Source organism: Megascapheus bottae, unplaced genomic scaffold (genome assembly GCF_031878675.1).
Source record: "Megascapheus bottae isolate mThoBot1 unplaced genomic scaffold, mThoBot2.hap1 HAP1_SCAFFOLD_77, whole genome shotgun sequence".
In the NCBI taxonomy this organism is placed as follows: Eukaryota; Metazoa; Chordata; class Mammalia; order Rodentia; family Geomyidae; genus Megascapheus; species Megascapheus bottae.
Window position 1 is genome coordinate 487,766 of NW_028327771.1, and position 23,158 is coordinate 510,923.

At 46.6% G+C, this 23,158-nt stretch overlaps 1 pseudogene across 1 annotated transcript; it reads right to left on the reverse strand.

The window, feature by feature from the left end:
- Nucleotides 1-635: 635 nt before the first annotated feature.
- LOC150039228 (uridine phosphorylase 1-like) lies at nucleotides 636-21,417 on the reverse strand (annotated as a pseudogene). The gene is made up of 9 exons (XR_016534463.1): nucleotides 21,283-21,417; nucleotides 14,950-15,011; nucleotides 11,445-11,551; nucleotides 8,602-8,760; nucleotides 6,397-6,510; nucleotide 3,457; nucleotides 2,596-2,805; nucleotides 2,184-2,330; nucleotides 636-1,133 (listed from the first exon to the last, which is right to left on the reverse strand). The product of XR_016534463.1 is annotated as a uridine phosphorylase 1-like (transcript).
- Between the last annotated feature and the right edge of the window lie 1,741 nt (nucleotides 21,418-23,158).

Genomic DNA, 23,158 nt, shown 5'->3' on the forward strand with positions numbered 1-23,158 from the left:
TTTTTTGAAACACAGCTCAAAGTTCCGGGTTTTCTTGGTGGCTAATTGGAAATGTCTCACCTGCCCAGGCTGGCTGGAAACCAAGATCCTCACAACTAAGTCAGCCTCCTGAGTTGTTAGAGTGACACATGTGAAAGAGGCACCAGACACAAGCTAAATCTGAATAGCAGGTGCATTTGATTCTTGCATAGTCTGGGAGAGTATATTCAGCCTGCCCACAGAGGATGTATCTTAGACGACGATGCCCTCACTCTTGGTACTGGGGTGGCCCTCTCTGCACTCTGGCTGTCACTGTCCCGTGTTTGCTGCTCATACATCTTCCCCTTCACAAAGTGACCTTCCAGCATTTGTCAGATGTCCACCCATCTTTCAATAGGACCCCACACAGGAACTTCTTTCTTGAGGCCAGACATGAGAGCTGAGAGGTCTTGTGTCTGGGACGCAAGAAATTAGTCGATTGCCTTCCATAACATTTGGGTCTCTGTCTCCTATTTCACTGGGAGATCATGAATTGAATGCAACTGCTCTACAGGGAAGAAGGGAAAGGAAATCCTGTTCATTCGTGTCTAATATCTCATGTAATCTATGGAGCAAGTCATCAGTGGGGAATAAATGAGTACATAAAGCCATCCATGTGACATGTAAATCATTTTCTTTATGTTACATACCATAATCATTAATCAAAGTAGGATATGAAATAGAAATTGAACAGTCAGGTAATCCCATGTACGGAGACAGTAATTTGGAACCAGAGAATGAGGGATTTGGAGACCTGAAGGATCACACTTTGAGGGAGCCTGGGAAAAAACTGTAGTGAGACCTTGTCTCCATGAAAAACCAAGTTGAGTAGGGTCTTGGATGTCTGCTCTGAGGGTAGAATGTGATCTCAGCCTCCTAAAGCATGGGCCACCAGCCCACACTCCAAATCACACAAAAGGAGACTTTGCACATCCGTTTGGATGGACAGACCTGGGGACAGCTTGTCTCTGAGCCTCAGGCTTTTCCCAGACTCTTCTTGATGAAGTAGCTCACCAGCCGCTGTGGCCTCTGCTGGTACTCTGCAAGCACCTCCTGAGGGCTGCTGATCTGGTCCCCCTGCAGGCGGTCCAGGAGGGTGACACACACCACTGCAGCTGCCAAACACAAAGACCATGTCAACCCCAAGTGCCAGATCTCTAGCTTCATTCACAAGAATCAGACCAAGCAGGGAGCAGGGAGCCTCAGCCTGTGCATGCCCTAGGCAAGTCTGCTCTGTCCACTCTGACTCAGGAGAGGATGGGGGATGAAGCAAGCAGGGAAAGCAGCATGGTTGGCTCAGGAACTCTAGAAGCTCTGCCCTTACAAACAGCACCTTGTCCTCGGTCTCACCCACCTCTTTCCTCGCTTCTACTGGAAAAGTCCTACTAGGCCTGGGGCAGTGGCTTACACCTGTCATCCTAGCTACTTGGGAGATGGAGATGAGGAGAAAAATGGTTCAGAGCCAACAGGGTACAGTTACAAGATCCCACCTCAACCAACAATTTGTGGGGTTTCACGGCTACACTCCCAGTTACAAGATAGGTAGAGATGGCAATGCAAAGTGGCCTGGCCAAACTCCAGACTCTATCTGAAATATACACACAGGAAGAAAAAGGACGGGAGCATGGCTCACTTGGCAGTGCCCCTACCTGGCAAGATAAGGCATGAAACTCTGAGTTCATACCTTAGCCTATCACAAGGAAATAAGTTCATGTCTGAGCCAATTCCAAGGCAGGCTCTTACCTGTTCTGTACAGCCTAGAAGGCTAAGGTGATTTGACCAAGGGAATTCTGGGAGGGAAGCTGTTCTAGAAGAACTCCACATTCAAAGGCCAGAGACCACTGAAAGCCAAGCCATTGGCAGGCTCAGGGCACCTTACTGGCCAGCAAGCCAGCATTGAAGCTGTATGATCCCCTTTCCATCAGACATTCACTGCGCTATGTGGAGACTACGGGGACACCAATGATGCTGTCTTGATCACACAGCGTTTTCCCCAAGGGTGCAAGGGTATCAGCTGGGTGTGACACTGACCTGTGAGCCCACTGATAAAAGCCAAAAGCATAGGTTGTGGTGGGGTAGGAAGCGGTGGCCTGGACATCAGGATTGGCCAGGAGAGCAGAGATGGAGGAAGAAGGATGCCCTGAGGCCATCCTGTGCCTGCTTACCTCGTAGGCCACACATACTGCACATGGCTGCAAACACTGAAGATTCCATCTCGATGTTTCGGATGCCAGCTGCGTGGGCAGCTTGAAGGTAGGCCTGCTTGTCCTTTTCCGTGTAGGAGCAGAGGGCACCATCCAGGCGGCCTTGTCCTGCAGCACAGACATGGGGACTCTGTATTGTCAGCTGTGACCACATGGTGGCGCTCTGCCCACACCCAGCATGGATGCAGGGGCGGCTCCCCAGCAGCCTGCTCCTAGCATGGCTCCTAGCCACTGCTATCACCACCAAGAAAAGGCTGAGATGGGGTGACAGCCAAGGTGCTGAAAGCCCACCCTGGACATCCTTAGAAGCAGAATCAGGGTAAGGAGGGGATCTTGAGTCTAGATTTCACACCCCCACACACACACCACGCACCTTCATAGAAGTCCAAAGTGCACATGGTGTTTCCCACCACAGTATTGAACTCGCTCAGGTCTGCAGCACACTTCATTAGCTCCTGCACCAGCTGCTCATCCAGGTTGGTACTTCGAATGACCCGTTTCCCCAGGACAAGCTGCTCAAACTCCGGCTGGAAGCAGGCATCCCCTGCCTGCCTGGTAATGACCACGGCGCCAGGCTCCAGACCTGGTGAAGAAGCAGATGTTCACAGCTGTGCTGGAGGCTCAGGCAGGGCACAGCACAGATCAGGGAGAAAAGACCAGGATGCATCACAACTCGCAATCCTAACAACTTAGGAGAATGAGATAGGACGATCATCATGCAAAGCCAGCTGGGGCAGATAACAAACTACAAGTGGAGGTGGGGCTCAAGTAGTAGATTGCCATCCTGAAGAAAATAAAAAGCCAAGTGAGAGTTCAAGGCCCGAGTTCAAGCTCCAGTACCAGAACAAAAGTAATTGAATGAATGAATGAATGCTCTTTTAAATGATCAATTTACGTGCAAACCCTGAAGAAAACATACCAAAGCTCTAAGAAGAGTGTTGGAAATACCCAGGAATCTTTGAACATCTTCTCAGAAGTATGTCTTCTAATCCTTACTATTTTCTTCATTGGGGAGTGGCACTGTGGCTCAAGGGCGATAACCTTGAGCTGAAGAGCTCAGGGCCCAGGCCAAGAGTTAAAATCCCATGACCAGCAACAGTAATAAAATTGAATTTACTCTGGTTTCTCTTTAGATTTTGTAAATCTTTCACCTTTTAATATTTTCTTCATTTCCTGGCACTCCACCATGTAGGGAATCATCACTGCTTAGTTCTTGCTTTAGTTCTTTATTAACCCTAGTACTGACACAAAACAAAATGAAGACCAGAGAACCCAGCCCTGAATTGCCCCTCCAATTGTATGGTCATAGCAGGGAAAAGCCCATAAAGAAGGCATTGGATCTTCATCAGATGCTGATTCTCCTAGGGTCCAGCCTCCAGAAGTGAGAAATAAATGTCTATTATTTATAAGCCATGAGGACTTCGGTTTTTCTAGCAATTCAAATAGAGCTCTTCCTCCAATTATTGTTTTCATCTTTTGTGCTCAAAGTCGCACTTGAACTCAAGCTCTCACTTGACTCTTCCACTCAAAATTCGTACTCTGCCACTTGATCCACACCCACACATCCCCCTTTTGGCTGGTTAATTGAAAATAAAGAGTCTTACACACATTTGTGTCCAAGCTGGCATCAAATGTAATCCTCAGGATCTCAGCCTTCTGAGTCACTAGAATTATGGATATGAGCCACCAGCACCCAGCACTCAATTTTGGTTTTAATATCATGGTGAGAGGAGATATAATTCCAGAAACCTTTCTCAAGATCCAGGGATATGCCAGTTATTTCCCCTGAATCATTAAAACAAGTCCACATATGATATGAAACATTAAAAACATTGAATGAGTGCCAAGACCTTCTACTTTCCATCGAGTCTCACAGCCTTAGTGCCCCGGTAGCTTTGAACCATGATCCTCAGATCTCAGCTTCTTGAGGAGATAGGACTATAGCCATTGTGCCTGGTTTGATTGTCTTTTTTTTTTTTGTGGATCCTGAGGCTTGAATTCTGCACCTGGATGGTGTCCTTGAGCTCTTCTGTCAAGGCTAGCACTCTACCACTTCATCCACAGCACCACTTCTGGTTTTCTGGTGGTTGATTAGAAATAAGAGCCTCTCATGGTCTTTCGTGCCCCAGCTCCCTTTGAACCGTGATCCTCAGATCTCAGCCCCCTGAGTAGCTAGAATTATAGGATCACAGGAAAGAGCCACCAGCACCTGGCCCCATTTTTGCTTTTTGCTCTCACTTGCCCCCTTCACTCGAAACTGGTACTCTGTCACTCGATCCACACCCACACTTCCTCTTTTTTGCTGGTTAATTGAAAATCAAGAGTCCTACAGACATTTCTGCCCAAGTTTCACATGTGAGAATTCATTGGGTCACAGGTGGAATTAAGATTGTTAAACATATACAGACATTCTTTTTAAAAAATATGTTTTTCTCAAGAGCTTAAATGTAAGTGACTGTTATTATTTATATATTATGGTTTTCTCTCTTGTGTTGCCCTTTGGTTAATCTCTTATTGTTCCATTATCCCACTTTGGTACCTGGTGCATTATATAGATGTTTACTTGTTTATCTGAAATAGCATGGGAAAAATGAGGTGAGGAGGTGGGGGAAGGAAATGGGGACAAAAACATGAGAAGGCATATCAATGTGTGACAAGTAAAGCACCTGGAGAATATAACTTTAATCCCTCTATACAATGAAATCAAAAATAAATATAAAATAAAAAATACATTTGCCTAAAGAACAAAGCATAACTAACTACACCACCTGTACCTCATATAAGGTATGGTGGGACAAGACTGAAGTAAGTCAGTTTCTATCGCTCTAACACCAAGTCTCTCACTATTGGAGGGTCCTGTGCCATGTTGTGCCTCTGCCAGCAGGACGGCATTATCAGATGCCACCTCTCAAGACTGGGCCATAACCATGAGATCAACTCGAAAGCTTCTCTTTATATCTTACCCAGTGTTTGACCTGTGATCAGAGACACAATACAGCATCTTCAGCAATTTTCTTTTTCATTAAATCCTTCATCTTCTTTGTTGCTGTTATTGTTTTACCATTCCTGAGGCTTGAACTCAGAGCCTGGATGCTGTCCCTGGGTCTCTTTATGCTCAAGGAAAGTACTCTACCACTCTCTACCACTTGAGCCACAGTGCCACTTGCAGCTTTCTCTGGGTAGTTTATTGGACATAAGTGTCTCATGGACTTTGTTATCTGGGCTGGCTTCAAACTACAAGCCTCAGATCCAAGCCTCTTAAGTATCTAGGATTACATGCATAAGCCTCCAGTGCCTGGCTACCTTCTTTTGTTTTTAAAAGGAAAACAAAAACACTAAATAGTGTGAACTCTGCGTGTGTGTGTGTGTGTGTGTGTGTGTGTGTGAGAGAGAGAGAGAGAGAGAGAGAGAGAGAGAGAGAGAGAGAGAGAGAGAGAGAGAGAGAGAGAAAGAGAGAGGAGTATAAGGCCTGAACTCAAGGCCTGGATGCTGTCCCTGAAATTTTCACTCAAGGCTAGCTCTCTACCACTTTGGCCAAGCTCTACTTCCAGTCTTGTGCTGTTTAATTGGAGGTATGAGTCACATGGACTTTCCTGTTGCATTGGCTTCACATGAAGTCTTCAGATCTCAGAATCCTGAGTAGCAAGAATTATAGATATACATTCCCCATGTCTACTTGGCAAGTTTTGGGGGCTCATTGAAGGATCTTTCCCTTAGTTTGTAACCGTCTGTCTTTCTTTCTTGGGTTGTTCTGTGGCTTTTTCATTGGGTTCCAAATCTTGCAGGAAAAGGGAAAAGCAAGTGAAATGTGTGGAGGACTGGAGAAAATAAAAGGGGAACCAGATGAGGGACCAAGGGTGAATAAATGCAGCAGCGGTACGCAAGAGACACTGTGTAGAACATGAAAAAAAGGAACCAGGCAAATAAGGCACCAAGTGTGAGCTCCACAAGACACACTTCTGTGTGTGCAAGGAGTGTGTCCTTTCTGGTACCAATCTCTGCACACCAGCCAAGAGGACAGACTAGACAAACATGACAGAAGATTCCTATCCATGCTCCATTAATAAACTCTTCAACAAAGCCAAGGTGGGACTCGATGCTGGGTAGATCAATGATGCCACTACAGGGAGCTCTGTGACCTCCCCAGAGCTAAGGCCCCCTCTATCGTCCTTACCTGAGCCCCAGAAGTGACGATTCCTATGATGGTGACATTGGAACACCTGGCATGGTAGAGCAGCTTGATGAGCTCATGCCGCATGATGGAGATGGAGGGAATGCCCATGCCATGCTAAAACCAGAGAAAAATGCCAAAGCTGAGTCCAGGGTGGTACCTTAGTGTATACACACACACACACACACGTCACTCCTTGACCAGACAAGATGCAAAACACCAGTAATCTCAGCACCCTGGAGGCAGAGGCAGGAGCCTGGGCTACTTAGTGAGATACTATCTCACACACACACACACACACACACACACACACACACACACACACACGGCACACGCACACACACACACACACACACATGTCATCCTTCAACAGAAGATAAGCTCTGTGTCCATAGTCAACAAGAAGGACCAGTTCCATATCACCAAATATATAGCAGATAAGCAAGAGATCAAATTAAGGCCATATTCACATAACTTTTTGAGGGGGCAGTACTATGGATTGAACTAGGGTCTTGCATAGCTAAGCAGAAACTATACTTGTTAAGTCATTTCACTAGCCATTGGTTATAGGTCTTGCCATATGCCTGACCCAGCCTGCACTGTGATCCTCCTATTGGGCTTCCTGGCCTTACAGGTATGACCAACTGCGCACCACCATACTTGGCTACTACTGGTAGATATGTAGTCTTCAAAACTGGGGATGTGGAGCGGGAGGCCGGGGAGAGGTCAGCAAGACTGGTCTGAACTTGAACTGTGATACATCGCTCCCCATCTCCAAGAAGCAAGGACTACATACAGACTTGAGACACTGTGCCCGGCTTCACATGATTTTTGCTACAATATATTGCTTTAATTACTCTATTTTTTTGGTCAGCTATTTCTGTGCCTAGGTTATGTATCATATAGTAAAAAGAACTGGTACTGAATTCACATCTGCCATTTTCGCACCTTGAGGTCTCTGTACATCCTCTCTCCCATCTTTCAAAGATGACCATCTCCTTCCTGTAGAATGACCTAGCTACTCCCAGAGGCTGTGTAGCAGAGCCCTAAGGGAAAAGGTCCCCTTTTAAGAATTCCAGCCAGGGGGCTGGGAGTTTAGCCTGGTGGTAGAGTACTTGCCTAGCATGCACAAAGACTGGGGTTCAATTCCTCAGTACCATATATACATTAAAAAAAAAAAAGCCAGGGGCCGGGAGTTTGGCCTAGTGGTAGAGTGCTTGCCTAGCATGCACGAAGACCCGGGTTTGATTCCTCGGTACCACATACATAGAAAAAAGCCAGAAGTGGTGCTGAGGCTCAAGTGGTAGAATGCTAACCTTGAGAAAGTCCAAGAACAGTGCTCAGGCCCTGAGCCCAAGCCCAAGACTGGCAAAAAAAAAAAAAAGAAAAGCCAGAAACGGTGCTGTGGCTCAAGTCGTAGAGCTCTAGCCTTGAGAAAGCCCAAGTGCTCAGGCCCTGAGGTCAAAAAAGCTCCGGAACAGTGCCCAATTCCAGAGTTCAAGCCCCAGGGCTGGCAAAAAAAAATTGTCTCAGCTGGGTAGTAGTGGTTTATACCTGTAACATGAACTACTCAGGAGGCTGAGATCACAGTTCAAAGTTAGTCAGAGCAGGAAGCTCTATAAAAGAGTGAAACTATGGATCAAGCTGTAGAGTGTTAGCCTTGAACAGAAAAGCTAAGGGACACAGGCTCCAAGTTTAAGACCTAGTACTGTCTTCCCACCCCAACACATACACATAAACACACACACACACACACACACACACACACACACACACACACACACACACACACAGTTGTTATGAAGTAAGTCACTCACTCACTCACTGTGTGATGGAAGAGAAGACTGGAGACCTGGTACCTTAGCTCCCCTTACCCCCTGGTCCATGCAAGGCAGTTTCTCCTTTGTTTTGCTGGGCTCCCAGGCTGCCTGCCCCAGCCCCTATCACACAAGCACTATGTGCACAGCTGTGCAGTATTTGCATAGTATTTGTATCTGTATGCTTAGGTGCTCCAGGAGACAGAATCTTAAAGTCACAATCCTGGTCTCATCTATCCCCCCCAGCCCCACCCCAGCTGCTCCCAGCTCACCTGGCTCCCACTACTAACAGTCAGCAGGTGTTAGGGTGCCAGATGTCTGTGGGTACAGAGGGTGGGGGCTGGGACCCCAGAGCCTAGAGACCCAGCCCAAGGACACAGCCAGTACTCACACTCACAGACAGCACTGGTCCAACTTTGTACATGGCGTAGCGGTCAGTCCCTGCACAAATGTTGGGAAAGTCTTCTCCTGGATGGTCAAGGCCCAGCTCTGTGGCCACATACCTGATGAAGGCACTCATCCTGGAGGGGCTTCCACCACCACACACAAACTGCAACCAGAGAACAAGGACCCCCCTCAGCACACTGCTGTCAGCAGAGGTCTTCAAGACCAAGACTCCTCACCAGGAATATCTGGCTTATTCAAGAACCTCATCAAAATGCAAATTCCATGGCTCTGCCTCACCTACCATATTGAGGAGAAAGGAGGGATAACTGGCTTTACTGAATTTCCTGGTGAGATTCAGAAGCTCTGGTCTGGGACTCATTGCTCATTATGGGCTAACACAAAACAATACAACTAGCTCTCCACATGCAGAGATCCAGGCCTCTGCTGCCTTTGTGGAGGCAATTCCAGGCACCATGTGTGCTTGGCCTCCTGCAACATGCCAAAGACTGCAGAAAGCCTGGGATTGGGCTGAGAATGGGAAGTCTTCAGTCACCTCCAACTCTTCCTGTGACTAGGGTCCCATACCACATCTGCAAAATGAGCCACTGGTCACCTGAGTGCCAAAAGGCCAATTCACGGAAAGAGTTGGGGAGGTTTAGGTTACTGTGGGTGGCTCCATCAGAGAAGTAAAAGCTTCAACTTGTGATGTATCGAGCAAGAAAACATTTGAAAAAAATATATATATATAGGGGCCGGGAGTTTGGCCTAGTGGTAGAGTGCTTGCCTAGCATGCACGAAGACCCGGGTTCAATTCCTCGGTACCACATACATAGAAAAAAGCTGGAAGTGGTGCTGAGGCTCGAGTGGTAGAGCTCTAGCCCTGAGAAAGTCCAAGGACAGGGTTCATGCCCTGAGCTCAAGCCCAGGACTGGCAAAATAAATAAATAAATACATAAATAAATAAATAAGATGGGATATGCTTTAAAAAATATATATATATACACACACAAACACACATATCACACATATGTGTGTAATAAAAAGAGAGAGCAGTAGTTTTAGAGAATCTGAAGATAAAAGAAAGGGATTATTCTTTAAACATGAGATCTCCACAGGCTGGAATGTAATCATTATAGATGATGTTAATGAATGAAGACCCAGAAGCCATGTGCCAGTGGCTCATGCCTGTAATCCTAGACCCTCAAAGAGGATGAGACCTGACGACTGTGGTTTGAAGCCAGCCTTAGGCAGAAAAATCCAAGAGACTCTTTAAACAACGAAGATCTAGAAGTAAAGCTGTAACTCAAATAATACAACATCGGCCTTCAGCAAAACAGAGCACAAGCCCCTGAGTTCAAGCCCCAATAGTGAACAGAAAACAAAACACTAATTAGAGCACCTGGAAAGTTTCCTGGAGTTGGACACCAACACGGTACCTGGAACAGTACTCAACGTTACAAGTGACCTAGCCCTGGGTCAGCACCTCTGGATGCAACTATAAGTTGGATGGCTTGTCATTCTTCTGATTTGCCATTCCATGCATTAAGTCAGCTTTCCCCATGGGGACTAGAGATTTGCAAAGTTCTATGTGAGCAGGAAAGTATTCATGGCTAACCACAATTCAATGCACATTTCCCAGTAGCTAGAAGACAAGATTGTGAATGTTCCCAAACCAAAAAACAATTTAAAAAAAAGTTACAGATATACTACCTTGATCCAATCATTATACATTGTAGAATTATACTGTAGTACTACACTGTACCCCATAAATACATACTGTCTTCATGTGTCAAGTAAAAATAAACTTAGCTAGGTGCTGGTAGTTCATACCTGTACTCTTTCCTACTTATAAGGCTGACATCTGATGACAGAAGTTTGAAGCCAACGCAGGCAGAAAAGTCTGTGAGATTTATCATCTCCAATTATCCAGAAAAAAGGCTATACATGAAACTGTGGCTCAAATGGTAGAGCCTCAGTCTTGAGTGGAAAATACAAGCAAGAGCACAAAGCCCTGAGTTTCAAGCCACAGAACTCCCCCCAACAAATAAATAAATTTAAGAATATTTTTAAGCCTATTAGACTAAATCAACTGTAAGGAACTTAAGATTTTGTAGAAAAATATAGACTCAATGCTATACTTTGCGATGTAAGTCCTGAGAGATCATTAAATTAACAAAATATGAATATATATCTTAAATTATCATTGTAATACAAATTGTCTAAATAACTATCCCTGCTTTTCCTGGAATTTTTGTTGTTGTTGTTGATTGTGTGGGGCTTGAACTCTGGACTTAGGCGCTGTCCCTGAGCTCCTCAGCTCAAGGCTACCAACCTACCTCTTGAGTCACAGCCCCACTTCAGTTTCCTAGTGGTTAATTGGCGATAAGAATCTCACAGAGTTTCCTTCCCAGACTGCCTTTGAACCTCAATCCTTAGATCTCAGCCTCCTGAGTAGCCAGGATTATAGGCATGAGGCATCAGTACCAGGCATGTTACTTTCATTCATTCATTTATATTTGAGATGACAGTATCCTAATGTTCCCTAGGTTGGCTCTACACTCCTGGCTCAAGCAATGCTTCTGAGAACCCCAAAGTAACTGGCCCTGCTGTGTAAGTCTTTCGGCTTGATTCAGGAAATTTCCTGTCTGTACAGTTACCAAAGATATAAAAGATCAAGCAAGTCAATGCAACACTACTTAGTTTCCTTTACCTGTTAGTTCATATACTTGGAAATTTGTAAAAATCTAATAAACACATAATGACAGGTGCCTGCCCCCTCTCTACTACCCTAAGCAGGCCTGTCTGCATCACATAGCAAATTCCTAGAATTAAAGCCTGGATTTTTACCTTTACATCGCCAAACATAGCTGGTGCTGAGGCTGAAATGGTACAGAACATCTTCCTTCATGGTTGCTAGGTTTGGATTGGAAAGCTGAATGAGGCAGTCACTGTCACTGTTAGAAACAAGAAATTGAGTTTAGAGATTGTGGTGATATTGGCTGATTATTATTGTTCCTTGTAAGGCACAATCAGAACCCAGCGATAAGACACTCCTCAGCTGTCAAGGTCTCCACTAGCCCATCTCCTCCCTCTTTTAACTCCTCTTTGCTCTGACAGCCCCTGTTCAAAGGAAACCAGCAAAAGTTCAGAAGATCCCACCACACGACAGACATCACAGTGTTGAATCATCCATACACAGTTGCTGTATATAGCTGGTTGCTATCCAAATCAAGTGCATTTAATACATAAACCTGATGATATTTTGGTGCTACCATTAGGAAACAGGAATAGAAAAAAAAAATCACCCCTACCACCCAAAGGATAACCTTTCTAGTTCACATAGCTCTAACTCCTTTTTCTTGTCTTATTGCTAGCACTTCTCAGTCGACTGGGAATGGTGAGAGAAGATGTCTCTTCATTTACTTTTTATCGCTGTGGCTTACAATGCATTGCTTTAGTAAGAGCTGACAAACTTTAATGTGGCTTATACCTTTACCGGCCATTAAGTTTCTGCCACAAATCATTCCAGTCAGCTATCCACTCAGGAAAGCAACACAAACAATGACTATGTAATCATGTGCTGATGAATTCTAGTTACAAAACCAGGTACCTCAGGTGGAGGCAATTCCATTACCAGCCTGTCAAGCTCCCTGAGAACCAGAGTTGACATGGCTTCATCAACAATGCCTGTCTTCTGATTACCAGAGTCTCTGAAACTTAGTCTCTGAACGCAGAAGAATGAGAGTTTTCTTTATACTCCTCCATCTAACTTTATAGGTAGAACTAAAGACCACTCATGAGAAAAGAAAAAGTAGAGAGCAAATGTCTCTGCTGCCTGTGATTGGAAATAAATAATCCAGACTCCGTTTCACTAGACAGTGATGTGAAAGTGCTAGGCATTCAGTAAAGCAATACTTTGAATTTGAACTTGGATCTTTTCTGAAGGCAATTATACAGACTGCAACCCTTCCTAGCAAGGCTATGCAGCCTCCACAGCTCTTGGTCAAGGACACCATCACAAGGGGAACTCTATGACACTGAACAATCTGCTGTTTGTTAACTTAGACAGAACTGCAGTTTATGATATTTTCAGTCTGCACTGCATTTGTGGGAGTGTAACCCAGTCCTAAGTCAAGGAGTACCTGGACTATTACACAAAGTGACTTTCCTCAGAGATCCAGCTCCTTCTCTCCTGAGGATGCTTGTTATCCCCTATGTACATTTTATCACAACCACAACAATGCAAAAGGTGGGTGCTCTGCTCAGGGCTGGAATCCTAGCTACTCAGGAAGCTGAGAATTTAGGATTACAGATTAAAGCCGGCCTGAACAGGAAAGTCCATGAAACTCTCATCACCAATTAACAGTAAACATCCAGTGAAGAGGTGGCTCAAATAATAGGATGCCAGCCTTGAGAAAAAGCTAAAGGGGCAGAACCCAGGCCCTGAGTGCAAGCCCTAGTATTGGCATCAGAGGTCAAGGCTACATTTTATTTTATCTGCAAATATGCAAAACAACATTGAATTGGCTCTGCTCAGTTTTCTAGACTATTTCATCTATTCTTGGGTTATTTCAGTCAGCATTAACAGCAAACGCTAAGGGCCCTTCTTGCTCCTTCTGCCTACATCGAGTTGCTTTCTCTCCTATTTCTCAAGTTTCTCTTCTGACCCTCACCCACCAGAGTGGTGTCCAGATTAATTCAACCATGTTAACATTGTCGAGGCAGCTACAGAATAGAAAGTATAAAAAAACTAGAGAGACAGTGGGACCCAGTGGCTCACACCGGTAATTACAGTTCTTGAGATCTGACTATTACAGTTTCAAGTCAGCCAGGGCAGATAAAACTGAGAAACTCTTATCCACAATTAACCAGCAAAAAGTCAGAAGCAGAAGTATGGTTCAAATAATAGAGCACTAACCTTGAGTGAAAAAGCTAAGTGAGGGTACAAGCCACCAAGTGCAGGCCCCAACTCTGGCAAACAAACAGAACTAAAGAGACTAAAGATTTATACAAAGCATGCAGGGTTGGCGACTGCTCCCAGATAAGTGTGAAGAGATACTGCAGCATGAGCTGATGGATTAAAATACCCACAGTGACCACTCCAAACTCATTTTAACAAGGGGTAAGGGAATGGAACATTTGTTTTTAAGGGCCCAAGTCCAAAAGTATATGTTGTTAGGACCAGTCCAGAAAGCTTTTTTGATCTCTAGAGAATTCTGAAATGCTGACCATTATAAAACAACCTGTGCAGAGAATAGTTCTTTTCATGACAACTGGCTTTGATATGGAGGTGGTACTCTAGTTTCTCTCAGAATTTCAGGAACAAAATCCAAAACCAGTTGATGGACGTGCCCGGAAATGGTGCAACAGGATGCCATGAAGACAACTCAGCCACATCTTTCAAAACAGAAAACCTGTCTTCACTGCAAGCACAGAAGGAAACAGTGTAACTATGAGATCACCACAGTTTCTAACTATGCAATTTTGACCCTTACCATAAGGAATTGTACTAGGCTCTCACATACTGTTTTATGTGTGTGTTCCAGTACTGGAGCTTGAACCCAGGGCTTAGGCCCTCTCACCGGCCTTTTTCTGCTCAAGGCTGGCATTCTACCAGTTAAGCCACACCTCCACTTCTGCCTTTTTGCTGCTTAATGGAGATAAGAGTCTCACAGACTGTTCTGCCTGGGCTAGTAATTTCTTGATTATCTACAATTACAGATGTGAGCCTTGGGTGCCCAGCTGTCAAATACTTTTGGAAGGATTTCAAGATGATGAGGCAAGAGACAAAATTTTCCCCATCTATACACAATTTCAGGGAATTTATCTCTATACTCATTTAACAAATATTCACTGAGAATCTCCTATTTAAGCCCCAGAAGCAGGGCAGGGCGCCACCTCACACACCCATCAGAAGTGATGGACAACTAGAGAAGGAAGAAAAGTAAAAAGGTCAATAGACTCAGGTCTAGGTAGGGAGTCTAGGAGTATGGGCCAGCATACAGCACATGCATAGCATGCTCAAAGCCCAGTGTGAAGAAGTTCACACCTGTAATCATAGCTACCTCGGGGGGAGGGAGAGGGTTGTTTCAGTAAAGTGGCTACTCATAGCAGAACACACATATTTAGGCACTGAACGCCTCATCTTCTGAGACCACAAGTCCTGAAAGTGGAGGGCAGAGGTGCCAAGATCCAAGCTAGAGGTCTTCGGCCTCCAGTTCCTTAATCCCTTAGCCTCTGTCATTTGACTTCAAGAAGTTAACATAGGTCAAGTTCTCAGTGAAGCAAATGGCTTAAAGCATTGCAATCTTAAAGACCCTCCATATGTCCAGCCAACAAGGATCAATCCTACTTGTGATGATTTTCAAGTTTCTTTTCTTCAACTTTTGCAGCCGCCATCTCTCCCAGGAAAACCTGAAAGAAAAGCATTGCACAGAATAGTTAAGCCACCAGAATTGTGTGCAGCCAAGCTAATACCTAAAACATTGATACAGTTGGACACCAGTGGCTCACACCTGTAATTCTAGCTACACAGGAGGCTGAGACCTGTGTGGGCTGTGATTGAAAGCCAGCTCGGGGAAAAAAGGTCCGAGAAACTTTTATCTCCAATTAATCACTAAAAATCCTGAAGTGGACCTGTGGCTCAAATAATACATGCCAGCCTTGAGGGGAAAAGCTAAGGAAGACTGTACTGAGTCCTTGAGTTCCAGCTCTAATACCGGAAGGAGGAAAAGGGAAAGAAGAAGAGAAAGAGGGAAAGAAATAGAGACAGAAATGAAAAAAAGGAAGATAGAAGAGAAGAGAAAAGACAAGATCACTCATTGTAGGCCAAAGCTTTGTTCCTGGATCTCAGCCAATAGTCCCATAATCCAGTTCACCCCTTGTATCTCACCGCTGTCTTAACGTCAGAAAGTCCTTTTGAGAGAGTTTGATTTTTAATAGTTATGAATCATATTATGTTGGCCATTTTCAGTAAATTCTGAAAACCAGAGACATGATAGTTGTTTGGGTCCAGAGGAAAATTTCCCTAGCAATCACTACTTGCCTATCTTCATCTGGTTCTTGACACTCCTGGCACTTGTAAAACACTTCTCTGAACATGTCAGCCATTAAAACCCTGCCAGGGGAACTTTCAAAAGCAGGGTTTGTTGTAATTGTTGTTGCGGCAGTGCTGAGGATTGAGCCCAGGCCTCACCCTGCTAGGCAGCTGTTCTCTCTCTGGACTACATCCCCAGCCTGAGAATAACTTCTAGAAGCACAGCCCTTCATCCTGTAACATCAGGGAACAACAGCCAAGCACAGCGCAGAGAAAGACCATTTATGATCACTCAGAAGAGCAAAAGAAGCAGCTTTTGCTACTGTTGAGGGAAGGAGGGTACTGGAGGCAGTGGGTGGGGGCAGAGGCCCTGTGCTGACCCTCAAGAAAGTGTCCCGACCTGGAGTTTGGCCTAGTGGTAGAGTGCTTGTCTAGCATGCACGAAGACTAGGGTTCGATTCCTCAGTACCACATAATATAGAAAAAGGCTAGAAATGGTGCTATGGTTCCAGTGGTAGAGCCCTAGCCTTGAGAAAGCCCAAGGACAGTGCTCAGGCTCTGAGTTCAAGGCCCATAACTTGCAAAAAAGAAAAGAAAGTGACCAAGGTTGTACCTTCAAGCTTTCTCCATTACCCACTGATCAGATGCACAGAGACTCTGGCTCTCAGGAACCATTAGGAACTATGCAGTCCACATGGTCAGATGGACTGGGTGTCTCTATGTCCTGCCACTCCTATGGCTGAGACTTGGGCTACACAAACTGGTCTCTGTTAGTGATCTCTGATCTCTGAGCTGATTTCTCGCCACTCCCTGCCCTACCTTCGAAACCCGTCATGCAGCTAGCGCCAGACCAAAATTTACTAGCATTTTAACAGGTGAGGGCCTTGAGCAAACACCACCTGCTCTCTTGCTAGTTTCCTCCCTACCTCTAATCTATGGCCCCGCCATTTTGCACATTACCTCTGTCAGTTACTTTCCTACCAATCTCCACCAGATACAACCAGCATTCTCATCGATCACTACACATCTCCTAATCTGTGAGTGAGAGAGGGCATCACTAGCTTTGGCTGGTGTTCCCCCCAAACTGCCTGTGCTGGTGTTGAGCCATCTCTGTCAATTTCTATTCACTGAGAAAAGAAGGGTTTGGGAACTCTGGAGAGTGATAGTCCGAAGGGATCCCCAAGACAGACAGGTGGTCAGAGAAGCTAATTTCTTGGTCCTGGCCTCAAGGCTGCTGGTGCTTTCCTGAGTCTACTTCCTCCTTCCCCTGGTATTCATAGGACTTGAAGGCTTCTCCTTCTGACCTTCCTCCCTTTATCTCAGCCCTGTGCTTAGCCATACTTTATTATTTTTATTATTATTATTATTATCTTGCCAGTCCTGGGGTTTGAACTCAGGACCTGGGCACTGTCCTTGAGCTTCTCTTGTTCAAGGCTAACCCTCTACCACTTGAGCCATAGTACCATTTTGGGCTTTTTCTGTGTATGTGGTACTGCGGTATGGAACCCAGGGCTTCATGCATGCTAGGCAAACACTCTACCACTAAGCCACATTCCCAGCCCCAGACAGGCTTTATTTAACAACTTCACAGGCAAGGACAGTTGAAGACTTCTGAAATCTTGGTTGAAAAAGGACGAAGGGTGACTACGTGCACTGGAGGAGGTAGGGATGATGGTCTGGCTTTACCAGTGGGGGCTTTTAAGAAATATAAAAACCAGAGGAAAGAGAAGAAAGATGTCACCTCTTAGGCCAACTGGAGCCTCAAGGGATGACAACCGTGAACTGATTAACACACCCAGTGAACTCACCTATCCCCAGAGGCTACCTGGTACTCTCTGAGTTCATAGTCCAGGTAGAATAGGGCCAGTAGTGTAAGAACCCTCTTGTGCAAGCGAGAATGAGGTAGTAACAAGAGCCCTGCCTACCTGTCCATTTGCAAGCTGAGAATATGCTGCTCAGGAAAAACAAATATCCACTGCCCCCCCCCACCTTTAAAGTCTTGATTTTTCTGAGCACTCGCATCTCGTGCTTGTAATATTAGCTACTCAGGAAACTGAGGTCTAAGAGTCTCAGTTCAAAGGCATACCAATCTAAAAGATTCTTACCTCCATTTTTAACCAGCAAAAAGCTTAAAGTGGAGCTGGGGTGCAAGTGATAGAGAGCTAGCCTTGGGAAGAAAAAGCTTAGGTACAGTTCCCTGGTCCTTTAATTCAGTATTGCCATAGGCGTGCACATGCATGTACACCCACACACACACCAGTGGGATCTTAGCATGTTGTCATGAAGGAGGAATGGACCCTTCATGATTCCTGCCTAGAAACCAGACTGGAAAAGAGATGGTGGGGGTGGCAGAGCTAAGGTCTAGTACAAGGAGATGAAAATGCAACTATACTTTGGGCCTTACTTGAAATTCTGATTCAAATTATACTTTCAACCAGGTACTGGGGGCTCATGCTTGCAATCCTTGCTATTCAAGAGGCTGAGATCTGAGGATCCACAGTTCCAGCCCAGCCAGGATAGGAAAGTCTGTGAGACTCTTATGTCTAATTAACAACCAGAGAACCAGAAGTGGGCAATGGCTCAAAAGGGTAGAGGGTTTAGCTTTGAGAAAGACAAAAACAAAGGCTGAGTTCAAGCCTCAAGGTTGAGCAAAATAAACAAATAAAATCAATGACACAATAGATAAATAAATAACATTTCCAATTGCTTTGCCAAAAACACCAAGCTTGAAGCCCCTTATGACAAAACTAAACTAAAACTAATGAGGTTTGAGGTGACTGTACAAATGGAAAACCACGAACTGTCACCATGGAAAGATCTTATTCCATAACAAGCCCTTGGTACCTACCTAGCATCCACCCAGATGTCAGATTACCTGGCAGACTGAAACCTTAGCATCTTCTCTTGGTTTATCTCTTCAAGGCTATCACTTTTGAAAGTCACACAGCTGAGCAACATATTATTAGCTTCCCACTGGCTTAGTGAAGACGACATCCCTGATAATGTGGGTTATAATCACAGTTGCCTGGCTTTCTTCAAAAACTTCTGAAGGCTACTTAGCTTAAAATACTGGTTCTTGACTGGAAGTGATGGCTATGGGATGGATAGTGAAAGCTGGTAGAAAAGCCTTGAAATCCCCATCTCATTCTAACCGTTTGCCCACTGACCTGTGAAGCAGATCCTACTCAGTAGTATATGTAGACACATTGATCATTTTGTCCAATACTTCATGTCAGTTTTTTGTTTTGTTTTTTTTTCCACTTCTGGGACTCTAGGCAACTCTGGGCCTGGGCACTTTCCTTAGACTTTCTCAAGGCTAGCACTCTACCACTTGAGCCACAGCACCATTTCTGGCTTTTTCTCTGTATGTGATACCAAGGAATGAACCCAGGGCTTTGTGCCTGCTAGGCAAGCACTACTACTAGGCCATGCTCCCAGACCCTGACACTATTGCCTGTTGGAGTTACTCTGTTTCTTCTACCACACCCTGAGCTTTCTGAACAGTTAAGTTCTCACAAGCCCAGGCCAAACCAGGAAGTCAGGAAATTACATACAACTATGAGTAATTCAGCAATTCCCTAGTTAAAGCATTGTTCGTGTGCAAACCTCAAGGCAGGATGCTTGTGCACAAGAAGGAACATCTTTGGAAACCATGTGCATGACCACTGGACAATCACCAAACTAATTAGCCTGTGCTGACACTCAATTACAATGAGCAGTAACTTTTGAACAATAAGCTGCAGGCTAATCTTTCTATGGGCAAACTCAAATCCCAATAAAGAGCTGAACCCCAATGGCTAGCAACAATAAACCTGGCTAATCAGGAGACTGAGATATGAGAAACTCAGTTAAAATCCAACCTAGACAGAAAACTCTTATCTCCAATTAACCACCAAAAGGCCAGAAGTGGAGCTGTGACTTGTGACTGAAGTAAATCTGTGAAAGAGGAAGAAAGGAAGAGAGTTTGTCACTGGTGGCTCACACCTGTAAACCTAGCTACTCAAGAACCTGAGATCTGAGGAACAGGATTCAAAGCCAGCCCAGGCACAGAAGTCTGTGAGACTCTAATCTCCAATTAACATTACACGAAAAACACAAAAGTGATGCTGTGGCTCAAGTGGTAGAGTGCTAGCCTTGAGCTGAAGAGCTCAGGGACAGAACCCAAGCCCCAAGTTCAAGACCCACAACTGACCAAAAAAAAAAAAAAAAAAGAGGAAGGGTGGAGGATAGGAAGGAAGAGCAGGTATCAGTGTTTCCTTTTATGGCATAGAAAAACTTGGAAGTTTCACTTTCTGGTTTTTATTTGGCTTGCATTTTATACTTTTTTTTTTGCCAGTCCTGAAGCTTGAACTCAGAACCTGGGCACCGTCCTTGAGTTTTGTTTTTTTTTTTTGTGGGTAATGGGGCTTGAATGGGGCCGGGCGCTGTCCCTGAGCTCTAAAGCTCAAGACTACCGCCCAATCTTGAACCAAGCCCCACTTGCTATTTTCTAGAGGTTAACTGGAGATAAGAGATTCAGGTCTTTTTGTGCCTGGACTGGCTTTGAACCATCATCCTCAGATCTCAGCCTCCTGAGTAGTGAGGATTACAGGAGTGAGCCATCGTGCTGCCTGGCTTTTTGTTTTTTGTTGTTTTGCCAGTCCTGGGCTTGAGCTCAGGGACTGAGCACAGTCCTTGGGTTTTCTCAAGGCTAGAACCCTACCATTTGAGCCACAACACCACTTCGGCTTTTTCTATGTATGTGGTACCAAGGAATCAAACCCAGGTTTTTGTGAATGCTTGGCAAGCATGCTACCTCTAGGCCGAATTCACAGCCCTGTCCTTGAGCAAGCTTGCTTTTCTGTGGGTCATGGGGCTTGAACTCTGCTGCTGGACGCTGTCACTGAGCTTTTCAGCTCAAGGCTACCACTCTACCCTTTGAGCCACAGCCCCACTTCCAACTTTTTCTGTGTATATGGTATGGAGGAATTGAAACCAGGACTTAATGCATGTTAGGAAAGCACTCTATCACTAGGCCACATTCCTAGCCCTAAGGCTTTTTAATTCAACCACTTCAGCTTTTTTGAGGGGAGGAGGGAGTTTACTGCAGGTGAATCTTACAGACTTTGATGCCTTGAGCTGCCTTCAAACCACTGTCCTCAGATCTCAGTCTACTGAGTAACTAAGAAGACGGGGAGAAGGAGAGGCAGAGAAGGGTTGCAAAATCCTTGTGAGGGGGGACCTGCTAGCATGAAGGGGGGTGTTGAACTCGCCCCCCACGTGGGTGAGAAGCACCTGTGGACTCTGGGCGACCTGGTCCTGAACTGTGCACCCACCACGGAATGCAACACCAGCCAGCTCATCCACTTCCCGGAAGCTGTACCCAGCCCAGCCCCCCACCACCTCCCTGACCACGCACCACCCAGCCTGGCCCTGCACCACCTCCCGACCATGCACCACCCAGCCCGGCCCCGCTCCACCCTCCCAGTCCCGCACCACCTCCCTGGCTCCGCATCACCTCCCAGACCCCGCACCACCTCCCCGGCCCCGCCCCACCTCCCCGACCCCGCCGCACCTCCTCGGCCCGGCCCGCACCACCCTCCTGGCCCCGCTCCCAGCACATCCTCCACTCCAGCTCCATCTGGTGAACTTGAACCACAGCTCACTTACAGCCAACCGGCACCTTGTCCGGGCCAGCGACAGGCCGGGATGTCCGCAGTAAAGGCTGGGCCCGAGCCCCGACCGCTCACCGCTCAGACCTGGCCGCCGCCAGCGGGGGGATCTGCTACACCGCACGTCCGCACCAGGACGCGCCGAGGGAACTGGCTCCGGGGGCGAGGCAGGGGCGGCGCGGGGGCCCGGAGGGGCGGGGCCCGGGCCTGGCGGGGCGTCGCCGGGGTCCCGAGAGGCAGCGCCCGGGTCCGGAGGGGCGGCGCGTGGAGCCGGGTGGTTCCGCCCAGAGCCGCGCGTGGTCACCGCAAGACCGGAATCTCCGATCCCAGCCCGGCGCCCCGCCCGGCCCGGTGACCCCGACCGAGGATAGTCACCCCGCGCAGACTGGGGCCCGGCCCCACCCCGGCGGCCTGCGGGCTCAGCTGACCGCGCCCGGCCTGCCCCGCAGGACGCGCCCGCCCCACCTCCGGTCCATGGACACTCCCGGAAAGGTTGCTGGAGTGCTGTGGGCCGCTGGTTTCCTCTCCCAGGTCAGGTGGGCTGTTCTGCCACCCCGTTACTCACGGAACCACCGGTACTTCGGGGGACAGCGTGCCCGCAGGTCCTACCCACGGAAAACTGGTCTGGACCGTGTTCTTTTGCTTCCCAAGGTCACCCGCCACTGACCGGGCCCCAGGCTGTCCCTCTGTCTTGTCTTTCAGGCTTGTCCTGTCTGACTCTCTGGAGGTGGCCTTCTCAGGGGGGGACCCGCACAAAGGGAGGACAGTGTGAAAGGATTAGGAACCCGAGGCTGGACCATGGTCAGTCATGGGTCAGTTTCTAGATTCTCCTTCCTGACCCTGGAAGTTCCCCAGTCGTTGGAAGAAACTCAGGAGAGAGCTTGTAGGATAAGGGGAAGTGACTCAGTCAGTCAGTCACCTACCGTGCCAAACTGTCCCTCCAGCCCTGAGGGGCACCACCCGCTCCACCCCGCCCCCCCACACACACCCGGGGCCTTCCCAGCACCTGCTTCCTCTCTCTGGTTTCCTTTGCCAGCTTTCCTAGCTGGCATTGGCCTGAGGACAACCAAGAAGTCGAAGAAAGAAGCAGGCAGCCTGGGGAGCTGCCAGGTGCAAACTTACTTGCTTTGCTCTTGATCTGGGGTTCTGAGAATAGCCTTTCAGCCTCTAGCTGCCTATGGCGATTGTGTGTGTGTGTGTGTGTGTGTGTGTGTGTGTGTGTGTGTGTGTGTGTGTGTGTGTGTGTGTGTCTTGCAGAGGAGGAGTGGGGGATGTCCTGAGGCCCTGGACACTGTCCCTAACCTTTTTCCCTCAAGGCTGGCACTCTTACCACCTGAACCAGAGATCTACTTCCCAACTTTTGCTAGTTAATTGGAGATAAAAGTGGTAGGATCATTCTGCCTTGTGCTGATTTTGAGCATGGATCCTCGGATCTTAACCTCCCAAGAAGCTAGGATTACAGGTATAAGCTGTCACCAACTGGCCTAAAGGATTTGTTTTTTCCCCTAAGAAGCTGCAAGTGAATTCTGGAGTGAAACAAGATCAAGATTTGTCAGGTAAAATTTTGCAGATATACCTGGGCACTGGTGGCTCTCACCTGTAATCCTAGCTACTCAGGAAGCTGAGATCTGAGGATCATGGCTCAAAGCCATGCAGGACAGCAAAGTCTCCAATTAAGCACCAAAAAAATGAGAAGTGGCACTGTGGCTCAAAATAGTAAAGCACCAACCTAGAGCAAAAGAGCTCAGGGACAGCACCTAGGCCCTGAGTTCCTGCCCCCCCCAAAAAAAAATTGTTTTCAGATGTCACAAACAAGAAATGTATTTTATCAGGCCATTTTTATGCCTCACCTGAAAATCCTACACTGTCTTAAC